At 51.1% G+C, this 13,953-nt stretch overlaps 1 pseudogene; it reads right to left on the reverse strand.

The window, feature by feature from the left end:
• Window positions 1-8,098: 8,098 nt before the first annotated feature.
• On the reverse strand, window positions 8,099-13,512 carry LOC121863137 (annotated as a pseudogene).
• Between the last annotated feature and the right edge of the window lie 441 nt (window positions 13,513-13,953).

Raw genomic sequence — 13,953 nt, forward strand, 5'->3', positions numbered from 1 at the left:
CAGGTGGAGGTGGGGAGGACAACAGGTGGAGGTGGGGAGGGACAACAGGTGGGTGGGAGGAGCCAGCAGGTGGAGGTGGGGAGGACAGCAGGTGGAGGTGGGGAGGGACAGCAGGTGGAGGTGGGGAGGACAACAGGTGGAGGTGGGGAGGACAACAGGTGGTGGGTGGGGAGGACAACAGGTGGAGGTGGGGAGGACAACAGGTGGGGTGGGGAGGACAACAGGTGGAGTGGGGAGGACAACAGGTGGGTGGGGGAGGACAACAGGTGGAGGTGGGGAGGAGACAACAGGTGGAGGTGGGGAGGGACAAACAGGTGGAGGTGGGGAGGGACAACAGGTGGAGGTGGGGGAGTAACAGGTGGAGGTGGGGAGGACAACAGGTGGAGGTGGGGAGGACAACAGGTGGAGGTGGGGAGGACAACAGGTGGAGGTGGGGAGGACAAACAGGTGGTAGGTGGGGAGGACAACAGGTGGAGGTGGGGAGGACAACAGGTGAGGTGGGGAGGGACAACAGGTGGAGGTGGGGAGGACAACAGGTGTGGTAGGTGGGGAGGACAACAGGTGGAGGTGGGGAGGACAACAGGTGGAGGTGGGGGAGGGACAACAGGTGGGAGGTGGGGAGGACAACAGGTGGAGGTGGGGAGGACAACAGGTGGAGGTGGGGAGGACAACAGGTGGAGGTGGGGAGGACAACAGGTGGAGGGGAGGCCACAGGTGGAGGTGGGGAGGGACAACAGGTGGAGGTGGAGGGACAACAGGTGGAGGTGGGGAGGACAACAGGTGGAGGGGGAGGACAACAGGTGGGGGTGGGGGAGGGACAACAGGTGGGGAGTGGGGAGGACAACAGGTGGTAGGTGGGAGGACAACAGGTGGAGGTGGGGAGGACAACAGGTGGAGGTGGAGACAACAGGTGAGGTGGGGAGGTCAGCAGGTGGAGGTGGGGAGGGACAGCAGGTGGAGGTGGGGGAGGACAACAGGTGGTAGGTGGGGAGGACAACAGGTGGAGGTGGGGGAGGTCAACAGGTGGAGGTGGGGAGGGACAACAGGTGGAGGTGGGGAGGTCAACAGGTGGAGGTGGGGAGGGACAACAGGTGGAGGTGGGGAGGACAACATGTGGTAGGTGGGGAGGGACAACAGGTGGAGTGGGGAGGGACAACAGGTGGTGGGGTGGGGAGGACAACAGGTGGAGGTGGGGAGGACAACAGGTGGTAGGTGGGGAGGACAACAGGTGGAGGTGGGGAGGACAACAGGTGGAGGTGGGGAGGACAACAGGTGGAGGTGGGAGGTCAACAGGTGGAGGTGGGGAGGACAACGGTGGAGGTGGGGAGGACAACAGGTGGAGGTGGGGAGGACAGCAGGTGGAGATGGGGAGGACAACAGGTGGAGGTGGGGAGGACAACAGGTGGGAGGTGGGGAGGAGACAGACAGGTGGGGGGGGACACAGGTGGAGGTGGGGAGGACAACAGGTGGAGGTGGGGAGGACAACAGGTGGAGGTGGAGAGGACAACAGGTGAGGTGGGGAGGACAACAGGTGGAGGTGGGAGGACAACAGGTGGAGTGGGGAGGACAACAGGTGGAGGTGGGGAGGACAACAGGTGGAGGTGGGGAGGACAACAGGTGGAGGTGGAGGTCAACAGGTGGAGGTGGAGAGGACAACAGGTGGGGGTGGGGAGGACAACAGGTGGAGGTGGGGAGGACAACAGGTGGAGGTGGAGAGGGTCAACAGGTGGTAGGTGGGGAGGACAACAGGTGGAGTGGGGGAGGAGGTGGGTGGGGGAGGACAACAGGTGGTAGGTGGGGAGGACAACAGGTGGAGGTGGGGAGGCAACAGGTGAGGGGGAGGACAACAGGTGGAGGGGGAGGACAACAGGTGGAGGTGGGGAGGACAACAGGTGGAGGTGGGAGGACACAGGTGGAGGTGGGGACAACAGGTGGTAGGTGGGGAGGCAACAGGTGGAGGTGGGGGGGGGGGGCACAGGGGAGGTGGGGGGTGGGGGAGGACACAGGTGGAGGTGGGGGAGGACAACAGGTGGAGGTGGGAGGACAACAGGTGGTAGGTGGGGAGGACAACAGGTGGAGGTGGGGGAGGACAACAGGTGGAGGTGGGGAGGGTCAACAGGTGGAGGTGGGGGAGGGACAACAGGTGGAGGTGGGGAGGACAACAGGTGGAGGTGGGGAGGACAACAGTGGAGGTGGGGAGGACAACAGGTGGTAGGTGGGGAGGACAACAGGTGGAGGTGGGGGAGGACAACAGGTGGTAGGTGGGGAGGACAAGGTGGAGGTGGGAGGACAACAGGTGGAGGTGGGGAGGACAACAGGTGGAGGTGGGGGAGGCAAGGTGGAGGTGGGGGAGGAACACAGGTGGAGGTGGGGAGGACAACAGGTGGAGGTGGGAGGACAACAGGTGGAGGTGGGGAGGTCAACAGGTGGAGGTGGGGAGGACAACAGGTGGAGGTGGGGAGGACAACAGGTGGAGGTGGGGAGGACAACAGGTGGAGGTGGGGAGGACAACAGGTGGAGGTGGGGAGGACAACAGGTGAGGTGGGGAGGACAGGGGGTGGGGAGGACAACAGGTGGAGGTGGGAGGACAACAGGTGGAGGTGGGAGGACAACAGGTGGAGTGGGGAGGCAACAGGTGGAGGTGGGGAGGACAACAGGTGGAGGTGGGGGTGGGGGGAGGACAGGTGGGTGGGAGGACAACAGGTGGAGGTGGGGAGGTCAACAGGTGGAGGTGGAGGACAACAGGTGGAGGTGGGGAGGACAACAGGTGGAGGTGGGGAGGACAACAGGTGGTGGGTGGGGAGGCAACAGGTGGGTGGGGAGGACAACAGGTGGAGGTGGGGAGGACAACAGGTGGAGGTGGGGGGGGGGGGGGGGGGGGGGGGTGGGGGGAGGCAACAGGTGGGGTGGGAGGGTGGTGGGGGAGGACAACAGGTGGAGGTGGGGAGGACAACAGGTGGAGGTGGGGAGGACAACAGGTGGAGGTGGGGAGGACAACAGGTGGAGGTGGGGAGGCAACAGGTGGAGGTGGGGAGGACAACAGGTGGAGGTGGGGAGGACAGGACACAGGTGGAGGTGGGGAGGCAACAGGTGGAGGTGGGGAGGACAACAGGTGGAGGTGGGGAGGGACAACAGGTGGAGGTGGGAGGACAGCAGGTGGAGGTGGGGAGGACAGGTGGTGGGTGGGGAGGACAGGTGGAGGTGGGAGGACAACAGGTGGAGGTGGGGAGGACAGCAGGTGGAGGTGGGGAGGACAACAGGTGGAGGTGGGGAGGACAACAGGTGGAGGTGGGGAGGACAACAGGTGGAGGTGGGGGAGGACAACAGGTGGAGGTGGGAGGACAACAGGTGGAGGTGGGGAGGACACAGGTGGTAGGTGGGGAGGACAACAGGTGGAGGTGGGAGGACACAGGTGGAGGTGGGAGGTCAGCAGGTGGAGGTGGGGAGGACAACAGGTGGAGGTGGGGAGGACAACAGGTGGAGGTGGGGAGGACAACAGGTGGTGGTGGGGAGGACAGCAGGTGGAGGTGGGGAGGCAACAGGTGGAGGTGGGGAGGACAACAGGTGGAGGTGGGGAGGGACAACAGGTGGAGGTGGGGAGGACAACAGGTGGGTAGGTGGGAGGACAACAGGTGGAGGTGGGGGAGGACAACAGGTGGTAGGTGGGGAGGACAACAGGTGGAGGTGGGGAGGACAACAGGTGGAGGTGGGGAGGACAACAGGTGGAGGTGGGGAGGACAACAGGTGGTAGGTGGGGAGGTCAACAGGTGGAGGTGGGGAGGGACAACAGGTGGAGGTGGGAGGGACAACAGGTGGAGGTGGGGGAGGTCAACAGGTGGAGGTGGGGAGGTCAACAGGTGGAGGTGGGGAGGTCAACAGGTGGAGGTGGAGGTCAACAGGTGGAGGTGGGGAGGACAACAGGTGGAGGGTAGAGGTCAACAGGTGGAGGTGGGGAGGACAACAGGTGGAGTGGGGGTCCAACAGGTGGAGTAAAGTCAACAGGTGAAGGTTGAGGTCAGCAGATTAGAATGCTCGTGCGACCTCACAGCACAGGATCAGACTCCTAGCATCAGACGCTCTAGATCTTCAAGAATAACAGACAGATTTATGAGGAGAATCTTGAGTGTGTCTCTACCTGAGAACACACAGACAGCAACACTCATGGTACAGTAAAACACACTCATGAGGTACAGTGCACTCCTCACAGTGCAGTACATCATGGTACAGTACATCACAGTACAGTACACACTCATAGTACAGTAAACACACTCATAGTACAGTACACACTCACAGTACAGTACACTCACAGTACCAGTACACTCACAGTACAGTACACTCACAGTACAGTACACTCACAGTACAGTACACACTCACAGTACAGTACACACTCACAGTGATACACACTCACACAGTACACACTCATAGTACAGTAAACACACTCACAGTGCAGTACACACACTCGGTACAGTGCACTCTGGTACAGTACTGCAGTAGTCACTCACAGTACAGTACAACTCTCAGTGCAGTACACTCACGATTGCAGTACAGTACAGTACACACTCTACAGTGCAGTTCCATCACAGTACAGTACATCACAGTACAGAACTCAGTACAGTACACATCACAGTACAGTACACTCACCGGTGCAGTGCACTCACAGTACAGTCACACTCACAGGTACAGTACACTCACAGTACAGTACACTCACAGTACAGTACACTCACAGTGCACCTCACAGTACAGTTACACTCACAGTACAGTACACACTCACAGTGCAATTACACACTCACAGTACAATGCACACTCACAGTACAATGCATACACACTCACAGTACAGTACACACTCACAAGTACAGTACACACTCTCAGTACAGTACACACTCACAGTACAGTACACTCACAGTGCAGTTACACTCACAGTACAGTACACTCACAGTACAGTACACACTCGTGCAAGTACACACTCTCACAGTACAGTACACACTCACAGTACAGTACACACTCACAGTGATCAGTACACACTCACAGTACAGTACAGTACCTCACAGTACAGTACACACTCACAGTACAGTACACACTCTCGTAGTGTACACACTCACAGTACAATACACACTCACAGTACAGTACCTTACCTTTGATGGTGCCAATAAGAATCATGCTGTAGCCGTTGGGAAGACTTTGCTCACGTGAAGTCACACCATCGTTGATTTTCTTCACCCTGCAATGATTAATTTACAGTGTCTCACTACAGTGTCTCACTACAGTGTTTCACTACAGTCCAGACAGTTAATGTGTTCATACTACAGCACTGTACCTCACTAACTACCCTCAGTACATACAGTAGTGACAAAATTTATACCATTTATTATAATTACTAATATTTTAGGGTAATTTTATCATCTAAGGCATGTCAGAAATAAATTTAGAGTAAGTAAGTAAGTAAAGTAAAGTACAGTACAGTACAGTACACTTCCATAATGAATTAAGTTAAGATACAGGCTGCTTGGCACCTCAGAGTGAGGCCGTCCTGTCCCGTTTCTTCAGTGTACATTGTAGGGTTTCGTCCGGGGTCACCATTGTAGGGGTTTCGTGGTATAATGTTGTCTAGCACTCAGGATGGATGGAACTCTAAGGTGGTTTCTTGTATAATATAAGTTATATGATAGACAGTCTGGTGCTGGAGGTGCCGTGTGGTGAGGAGCTGCTCAGTAGAGACGTTCGGTGAGTAGCGTGTTGAAGGGGAGGTAGATGTGCAGGAGCCGTTAGAAGATGTTGCCTGTTGCTGGCCTCCTGGTTGAATGAAAGCTGGACAGCGAGGGCTTGCTGGAGGAGGTGTTGCGTGTTCAGGAACCGAGAGCAGAATAAGAGCTGGTTGGTGAGGAAGCTCAGAGAAGGACAGCTGGTGGGTTGCTATGCTCGCTGGCGGGAGCGAGGACCGCCAGGCAGGCAGAGGAGAAGCGAGGGCCGCCAGGCAGCGGGGAGGAGGGGTATTGCGTGTTCAGAGTAGAGGCCAGAATGAATCTCAATGGAGAGACAGAGCTTATATACACAGCAGCCGTGAGTCAGCGTGAGTCACGTTGGGAAAACCAATGCTAGAGTCTTTGGCTCCGTTGCTAGGATACTCTGACATCTGGTGGAAGGCACCTAGTTTGGTTGCTAGGGAAGGCGTCCCAGGTGGCCTGCAGCTCGCAGTTTGTAGGGCGTCCACTACAACATCTTATCGTGTAATACATCCACAAAATTATTACAACTACCTTGCATAATATGAAGTACATGTACAGTACAGTATTAATGAACGAGTAGTGCACAGACTTGGTGAAGGACAGTATTATACAGGATGTACCAGTATTACACAATCCAAAATATTAAATCTTAAGACACTTTTAGCCATGTAAAAACACAAAAATTTCAGAATAATTATATGCGTTTACAGTGGTCCCTCGGTTAATGAACAAATTCGTTCCAGAAGGTTGATCGTTAACAAAAATTATGTCAACAAAAACCATTGTTTCAATGGGATTTTTAGTAGTGGTTCCAGCTCACCGAAAATTACATACAAACTAAAAATGAATGCAGTAAAGTACACTTACTTTGAGGTGTACATGTAGAAGGCTCCTGGTTGATGATGATGGAATTAGAAATGGGGTGGAGGAGAAGGAGAAAGAAGGCATTGGGGTGGAAGAGAAGTCACCCCATGGCGCCATTTCACCCATAAAATTTTAGTTCTCTTGGTGTAATTCAAAGATTATTTTCTTCAAATCAACACTGCATAAGCTATATATTATCAATATGTAAAATAAACTTCAGAATGACCAATAATTGTACTGTAAAAAACATAAAAATAGTTTGTTCAAGAGAGTCTGACAAGATGCTTCCTCCACTGAGCAGACACACACTGATGCCATTCTGGGTGTGTTGGTGGCTGTTTAGTAGCAAAACTAGTTCCTGTGCTTAAATTATGTTAAATAATTGTCAAAATGACTAAAACTTTAATATGACTTGGAAAATTATTGAATAGTACAACCTTCTTGATATTTACTCAAATGGTAGCATTTAAGCCTAAAACCGATTACTGTATTTAGGACTAATACTACAGCTGGTGAGCAGGGCAAAACATGTTGGGGAAAAATTAAGTAAGAATTGTTAGCGAAATTTTTTCTTTAACAGTGAAGAATCTTATGGAAGGTAATTAGATAACAGAAATTTCGTTAACCGGCGTTCATTAACGAGGATCACTGTACAGTGAACCCTCACTTTCTGTGATCAATTGAACCCCGAGCCAGCGTAAAAGAGAAAGAAAGAAAGCATAAAGTGAACAACATAACATATGGGATTAATTGAAATAGGACAGGCAGACCCCAAACTCCACTTTTTCCCGACACAATACCTATGTTCTAGTACAAATAACATCTTAATTTTATAAAAATAACATCTTAATTTTATGATGGTACATCCACACAATTTATTTAAGAGAAATGAAATACAGTCATGCAAGTTAATGTCCATTCAAATAATGGACTCAACTCCTCCTCTTCTCACACTCGCTGGCTCTTCCCTCTCTGAGAAATGTTTGGGGAAAACACTAGATTTTAAGGTATAGTAATAAATAATACCTCAAACTAAAGTTAGGATAATATAATTGACATTGTGGATTCCTTGTAAGACAAGGAATATTTTTGAATATAAATCATATATTTTTACAAAATATAACATATTTACTCAGAGTAAACAAAATACTTACAGCAGATCTAAAATTTGTATGTCTAATGCAAATCCTATGGTGTTTATATTCAAAATGATCATCATATTGTAAAATTCAACAATGTAAATTATATTCTGGCGGGTAATTGTAGTATGGATTTTATGAGCTAAATAAAAAATTAAACTTCACTTGGCATTTGAGTAGATGCAGTAAAGTGGGAATTCGGTTCTGGCAGGGTGCAGTAAATGTAGAGCAGTAATAAAACCAAATGAAAAAAGGAGTGTTACTGTGGTTGAATTGAATTTGAAAGAAAAAGCTGTGAGTGACACCATGGCTCTTTAGTGGCTCAGGGACAGAACCTAATTTGAGGGCATTAGTTCTCTCACACACACTCACCTGTACACCCTCTCATGGCAGCAAGCAGGACTTTAATGGGAAGGAACTTGGCGATCTTGTAGCCGATGTCAAATGAAGTAGAAGATGACGTACCTGCCAACATATGTGTGTGTGCCTTCAAAACAATATATAGAGAGTGAAACACAGGTGAAACACAGGTAATACTCAAGTGAAACACAGGTAATGCTCAGGTGGGGAGTGTGCTCAGGTGAGAGCACAGGTGATATTCAGGTGAAACACTGGTGAAACATAAGTAATGCACAGATGAAACATTGGTTACAACAGAAGAGAGCCATCATCAGTCAATGGTATGGTGAAGCAAGAACTCTGTGGACTAAACAATAAGACATATCATTCATCCAGCCATCTCACTGGTGGGCTCATCTGAACAATCAAACAACCATTTCCTGCTATGTGTGGACAACAAACCTGCAACCACTCTCCTTATTACCTGCCAGCCCATACACTCAGTATATTATTGAACAATCTCCAGATCAGACCACCAACAACCACTCACCATCAACCATACCAAGACCATGGTTATGCACATCAATCTCTCCTCTGACCTTGTCCCTCCCTCCATCACATTGGACCCCAACACCTCCAGGTTGTGGACTCATAGCTCCTCAGCGTCACTATAGATAAAATAAATTGGAAAACTCGTCAGTACAATTGTCAAGTCCTCCAGCTTTCGTCTCCACCTCCTTCATCTCAAGTCTCTCAGTTCCCCCTGACCTCTTGAATGTTTATACTGTACAACATTCATAATGCCTCAAGCCAGGCGCTTCCTGCCTGGTCTTCTCATTAACTGCTACACAACAAGGACTCCTAGAGAGGTGCAGAAGAAGGCGTGCAAAGCTATTTTCTCCCTCTCCTCGCACATATAAAGGGGCTCAGTATCATACCCTCTCTGATCATCACCATGACCTCATCTGTTATCGGGGAAAACTGCATCCTCAACACCGGCTCCTCCTACCTGAGATCCTTATAAAATTATCAACAACTCATTGTTAACTCTTTTTCTTAGCCTATCTCTTGCACTGTAACTGTACTGAAATTCCTCGTTAAATGACTCTCTCCTTGTTGTATATACAGTGACTCCTGCCAGATGAACACACAAGACACTGGAGCTTAACCACAGACTAAAACTTCACATCAACCAGGTCATAACTCAGCAGAATTACTCACAAGAACAATAATGCAAGAATAATATCACCAAATAGTAAGGTCACACGTCTCTGGTCTACGCTCCATACTCGATTTGTTTCTCTTATGTGACGACCAGAAGCATTGTGGTGCCATCCCTTAGTGAATGACTCGGACTGAGCTGTGGCAGCTGTCAGTCATACACAAGAACCTCAAGCGTATATACTGTATACGGTGGTTGGGTCTAACTGATTCCATGATTGGCAGAAGGATGGTGTACAGTATTGTGGTGAGCCTTAAGGTGGCAACACACACTCTACTGGTACAGTCTCCTCCTGTATAACACTACACAATAAGCTAGAGCAAGAACAGGCCAACACCTAGTGAGGTGAAACTACGAATGAAAAGATTGACATGTGTTACAACACCACACGGCCATAGTGTGGGCAGAGAACTTACCACACGGCCATAGTATGGCCCATGGGGAGCACCTACATGGCCATAGTGTGGCCAGGAGGCTACCACACATGCATAGTGTGAGAAGAGCACCACGGCCAGTGAGGCCAGGAGGAACTTACCACGGCCATGGTGGCCGGGAGGAGACACCACACGGCCATAGTGTGGCCAGGAGGGGCTTACCACACGGCCATAGTGTGGCCAGGAGGAACACCACACGGCCATAGTGTGGCCAGGAGAAACACCACGGCCATAGTTTATGGCCAGGAGCTTACCACGACCATAGTATGTGCAGGGGCACCACATGGCCTAGTGTGGCCAGGGCTTTCCACACGGCCATAGTGTGGCCAGGAAGAACACACACGGCCAGTGGGCCGGGAGGAACTTACCACACGGCCATTAGTGTGTGGGAGAACACCACGGCCATAGTGTGGCCAGGAGAACTTACCACACGGCCAGTTGAACCAGGAGGAACTTACCACACGGCCATAGTGTGGCCAGGAGGGGCTTACCACACGGCCATAGTGTGGGAGGAACACCACACGGCCATAGGTGTGGCCAGGGAACACCACACGGCCATGGTGTGGGGAGAACACACCACACGGCCAGCGAGTGGGCCAGGAGAACTTCACGGCCATGGTGTGGCCAGGAAGAACACCACACGGCCATAGTGTGGGGGAGGAACCCCACGGCCATGGTGTGGGAACTTACCACACACGGCCATAGGTGTGGCCAGCAGAGAACCACACGGCCAGCGAGGCCAGGACTTACCACACGGCCAGTGTGGCCAGGAGGAACTTACCACGGCCATGGTGTGGCCAGGGAGAACACCACGGCCATGGTGGCCAGGAGAACACCACAGGCCATGGTGTGGTGAGAACACACACACACGGCCAGTGAGGGGAGGAACTTACCACACAGCCATAGTGTGGCCGGAGCCACACGGCCATGGTGTGGCCAGGAGACACCACGGCCATGGGCCAGGAGAACACCACATGGCATGGTGTGTGGAACTTTCTGCAGCCATAGTATGGCCAGCAAGCTTTCACATGGCCATAGGTGTGGCCAGGAGGACACCTACACAGCCATAGTGTGGGGAGGGCTACCACACGGCCATAGTGTGGCCGGAGAACACCACAGGCCATGGTATGGCCAGGAACACCACATGGCCATGGTGTGGCCAGGAGGAACACCACACGGCCATAGTGTGGCCAGGAGAACACCACACACACGGCCATGGTGTGGCCAGGAGGGACACCACATGGCCATGGTGTGGCCGGAGAACTACCACATGGCCATAGTGAGGCCAGGAGGAGACTTACCACACAGGCATAGTGTGGCCAGGAGAACACCACACACAGCCATAGTGTGGCCAGAGAACTTACCACACGGCCAGTGAGTGGGAAGAACACCTACACACGGCCAGTGAGGCCAGGAGGAACACCACACGGCCACCATAGTGTGGCCTGGGAGGAGCACCACACGGCCATAGTGTGGCCAGGAGAACACCACACGGCCATAGTGTGGGCCAGAACACCACACGGCCTTGGTGTGGCCAGGGAGACACCACACGGCCAGGGCCAGGAGGACCTGCAGGCCATGGTGTGCGGGAACACCATTCAGCCATAGTGTGGCCAGGAGGAACTTACCACGGCCAGTGGGGCCAGGAGGAACTTACCACACGGCCATAGTGTGGCCAGGAGGACACCACACAGCCATAGTGTGGCAGGAGAACACCACACGGCCAGTGAGCCAGGAGGAACTTACCACACGGCCATAGTGTGGCCAGGAGAACTTTCACACGGCCATGGTGTGGCCAGGGAGAACTTACCACACGGCCATGGTGTGGGGAGGAACACCACACAGCCATAATGTGGCCAGGAGGACTCCACACGGCCATAGGTGTGGCCAGGAGGAACACACATGGCCATGGTGTGGCCAGGAGGACTTTCACACGGCCATGGTGTGTGGGAGAACCTGCACAGCCATGGTGTGTGGGAGAACACCATACAGCCATGGTGTGGCCAGGAGGACACCACACACGGCCATGGTGTGGCCAGAGGAACTTACCACACGGCCATAGTGTGTGGGAGAACACATGGCCATGGTGTGTGGGAGGAGCTACCACATGGCCATAGTGAGGCCAGGAGAACTGCTACACAGCCATAGTGTGTGGGAGGCTACCACGGCCATGGTGTGGCCAGGTACCACACGGCCATAGTGTGGCCAGAACTTCACACGGCCATAGTGTGTGGGGAGGGGCACCACCACGGCCATGGTGTGTGGGAGCCACCACACACGGCCATAGTGTGTGGGAGAACTTCAGCCATAGTGTGGCCACGAGGAACTTACCACACGGCCATAGTGTGGCCACGAGGAACTTACCACACAGCCATAGTGTGGCCAGGAGGAACTTACCACACGGCCATAGTGTGGCCAGGAGGAACTTACCACACGGCCATAGTGTGGCCAGGAGGAACTTACCACACGGCCAGTGAGGCCAGGAGGAACTTACCACATGGCCATAGTGTGGCCAGGAGGAACTTACCACACGGCCATAGTGTGGCCAGCAGGAACTTACCACACAGCTGTAGCCAGAAGCAGTTGCTGGTTGTTCTTGAGGGCACCAAGGATGGGCTCACCCAGGAGGAAGTTGGTGAGAAAGCCACCAGCAAAGATAGCCAACATGGACGACAACCAGTTGGCCAGGGGGTGTTTACGGGAGAACGGGAGAGATCCTGTAATGTGTGGTGAACAACTCCTTACTTAACACAACAACTATTACACTCATAATAATGATACTATTACTAATATAACAACAATAAAGGGAATAATATTAACAATAATAACAGCAATATCACTACTACACAACACACGATGAATCATCAATGTGCACATTAATTAAAGAGAGGTTTAACATTAATGTCCCATTTCTAATCCCCAGAAAGCTCTAGATCCAACCATTCCAAGAACATCCTTGTCAGACTGGGTACCAAGGATATTTAATGGAACCCTTGAGTAGTTAAAGGATCAAGGCTGTGCTGGGAGACAATTTTTTATAAGAAAATAATAAAAATGAAAGATGATGATGATAGGAACCTTAAATATGATGAAATTGGAGGATTTGCACCGACCGCACCCTGAGGTAACATTTTATAATAATAAACTATTAATTGTTATTTATGGTCATGAGGAGTTTCCATTTGTTTGAATCTTGTGGCAGCTGTGGTTGTAGTTGAGATGCCAATTCATTAATATATTTTTCTTCATTATTTAAACAAATATACGAACATTAGGAAACTTGTCAGGACCTTAAATAACAATTAATAGTTATTATTATAAAAAATGTTACCTTTTGTTACGTTAGGTTACGTTAGGTTACGTTAGGTCAGGTCAGGTCAGGTCAGGTCAGGTCAGTGACTCAGGGTGGGGTCGCTGGATCCTTTGGAGACTGTGTACAACAATTGATAGATGTAATTAATAAAACAAAGTACTGTTTTTACATATACTGTATAAGTGTTCATTAAACATCATTAACTCAAACATTGCAGAGGCAGATCAAGGAATATCAAAAGGGGGGGTCCAAGAAGTTGTGGGTGAGGGAACATGCCAAACACGGTGTGACCAGCTGGGGAAAATTGTTTGAAATCTGGCTAATATCATGGACATTTTGAGGCCATGTGCACTTGATATTTGGGAATATTCTGAAGTCAATAGTAATTACATTTTACTATACAAACACACCTGAAGACAATGGCCAGGACCAGTGTATCAATTATGGTTATTTGTACAATATACGGGTGCACCAGCATAGCTCAAATCCCAAGTAGAGAACACACCAAGTATTACAGATATTTCAGAGATAAGAAAACCGTATGACACATGGATAAATGCCTGCAAGCATTCTGACCAACACCACATCAGGCCACCCAGCAGAGAACTTGTTTAAAGAGTTCACATGTCTTCTGTATCTCCTTAATTATGAAATGTTTGTTGATATCTAGGTATCTACAGGAAGGTGAGACATTCATCTTGATATATGTGGCCCAAAAAAACTGTATATATTTAATAATCTTGACAAAATTTAACTTATATACACTGGTATGTGGGTTTCAGGTGTCAACACTGAGCTTGTTTCCTAATTCTACAATGTTAGCCAATATGAGGTGATCCAGAAGACCTCGAGGCATTGTTCTTGCCACGTCTGACAATATGAGGTGAGCCAGTAGACCTAGCAATGTACGTAACTTCTA

The sequence above is a fragment of the Homarus americanus genome, unplaced genomic scaffold (genome assembly GCF_018991925.1).
Source record: "Homarus americanus isolate GMGI-L3 unplaced genomic scaffold, GMGI_Hamer_2.0 scaffold42828, whole genome shotgun sequence".
Classification (NCBI taxonomy): Eukaryota; Metazoa; Arthropoda; class Malacostraca; order Decapoda; family Nephropidae; genus Homarus; species Homarus americanus.